Source organism: Scyliorhinus canicula, unplaced genomic scaffold (genome assembly GCF_902713615.1).
Source record: "Scyliorhinus canicula unplaced genomic scaffold, sScyCan1.1, whole genome shotgun sequence".
In the NCBI taxonomy this organism is placed as follows: domain Eukaryota; kingdom Metazoa; phylum Chordata; class Chondrichthyes; order Carcharhiniformes; family Scyliorhinidae; genus Scyliorhinus; species Scyliorhinus canicula.
In genome coordinates this window covers 2,403,783-2,406,310 of record NW_024055733.1, presented here as the reverse complement: position 1 = coordinate 2,406,310, position 2,528 = coordinate 2,403,783, and positions in this window count along the sequence as shown.

Here is a 2,528-nt window from a genome sequence, read left to right as displayed (position 1 = left end):
CTGATGCAGGTGCACCTTCAACTTACGCTGACCGCACTGCACGTCTGCAAATCTCCCCGGAACAGCCAATCAGAAGCTCTGCTCTGCTGCCCTCTGCTGGATGCTCACCTTCCGTCGAACTCCTCGGGTCACTGATGCAGGTGCACCTTCAACTTACGCTGACCGCACTGCACGTATGCAGATCTCCCCGGAACAGCCAATCAGAAGCTCTGCTCTGCTGCCCTCTGCTGGATGCTCACCTTCCGTCGAACTCCTCGGGTCACTGATGCAGGTGCACCTTCAACTTACGCTGACCGCACTGCACGTATGCAGATCTCCCCGGAACAGCCAATCAGAAGCTCTGCTCTGCTGCCCTCTGCTGGATGCTCACCTTCCGTCGAACTCCTCGGGTCACTGATGCAGGTGCACCTTCAACTTACGCTGACCGCACTGCACGTATGCAGATCTCCCCGGAACAGCCAATCAGAAGCTCTGCTCTGCTGCCCTCTGCTGGATGCTCACCTTCCCTCGAACTCCTCGGGTCACTGATGCAGGTGCACCTTCAACTTACGCTGACCGCACTGCACGTATGCAGATCTCCCCGGAACAGCCAATCAGAAGCTCTGCTCTGCTGCCCTCTGCTGGATGCTCACCTTCCGTCGAACTCCTCGGGTCACTGATGCAGGTGCACCTTCAACTTACGCTGACCGCACTGCACGTGTGCAAATCTCCCCGGAACAGCCAATCAGAAGCTCTGCTCTGCTGCCCTCTGCTGGATGCTCACCTTCCGTCGAACTCCTCGGGTCACTGATGCAGGTGCACCTTCAACTTACGCTGACCGCACTGCACGTATGCAGATCTCCCCGGAACAGCCAATCAGAAGCTCTGCTCTGCTGCCCTCTGCTGGATGCTCACCTTCCGTCGAACTCCTCGGGTCACTGATGCAGGTGCACCTTCAACTTACGCTGACCGCACTGCACGTATGCAGATCTCCCCGGAACAGCCAATCAGAAGCTCTGCTCTGCTGCCCTCTGCTGGATGCTCACCTTCCGTCGAACTCCTCGGGTCACTGATGCAGGTGCACCTTCAACTTACGCTGACCGCACTGCACGTATGCAGATCTCCCCGGAACAGCCAATCAGAAGCTCTGCTCTGCTGCCCTCTGCTGGATGCTCACCGTCCGTCGAACTCCTCGGGTCACTGATGCAGGTGCACCTTCAACTTACGCTGACCGCACTGCACGTATGCAGATCTCCCCGGAACAGCCAATCAGAAGCTCTGCTCTGCTGCCCTCTGCTGGATGCTCACCGTCCGTCGAACTCCTCGGGTCACTGATGCAGGTGCACCTTCAACTTACGCTGACCGCACTGCACGTATGCAAATCTCCCCGGAACAGCCAATCAGAAGCTCTGCTCTGCTGCCCTCTGCTGGATGCTCACCTTCCGTCGAACTCCTCGGGTCACTGATGCAGGTGCACCTTCAACTTACGCTGACCGCACTGCACGTATGCAAATCTCCCCGGAACAGCCAATCAGAAGCTCTGCTCTGCTGCCCTCTGCTGGATGCTCACCGTCCGTCGAACTCCTCGGGTCACTGATGCAGGTGCACCTTCAACTTACGCTGACCGCACTGCACGTATGCAAATCTCCCCGGAACAGCCAATCAGAAGCTCTGCTCTGCTGCCCTCTGCTGGATGCTCACCGTCCGTCGAACTCCTCGGGTCACTGATGCAGGTGCACCTTCAACTTACGCTGACCGCACTGCACGTATGCAAATCTCCCCGGAACAGCCAATCAGAAGCTCTGCTCTGCTGCCCTCTGCTGGATGCTCACCGTCCGTCGAACTCCTCGGGTCACTGATGCAGGTGCACCTTCAACTTACGCTGACCGCACTGCACGTATGCAAATCTCCCCGGAACAGCCAATCAGAAGCTCTGCTCTGCTGCCCTCTGCTGGATGCTCACCGTCCGTCGAACACCTCGGGTCACTGATGCAGGTGCACCTTCAACTTACGCTGACCGCACTGCACGTATGCAAATCTCCCCGGAACAGCCAATCAGAAGCTCTGCTCTGCTGCCCTCTGCTGGATGCTCACCGTCCGTCGAACTCCTCGGGTCACTGATGCAGGTGCACCTTCAACTTACGCTGACCGCACTGCACGTATGCAAATCTCCCCGGAACAGCCAATCAGAAGCTCTGCTCTGCTGCCCTCTGCTGGATGCTCACCGTCCGTCGAACTCCTCGGGTCACTGATGCAGGTGCACCTTCAACTTACGCTGACCGCACTGCACGTATGCAAATCTCCCCGGAACAGCCAATCAGAAGCTCTGCTCTGCTGCCCTCTGCTGGATGCTCACCGTCCGTCGAACTCCTCGGGTCACTGATGCAGGTGCACCTTCAACTTACGCTGACCGCACTGCACGTATGCAAATCTCCCCGGAACAGCCAATCAGAAGCTCTGCTCTGCTGCCCTCTGCTGGATGCTCACCGTCCGTCGAACTCCTCGGGTCACTGATGCAGGTGCACCTTCAACTTACGCTGACCGCACTG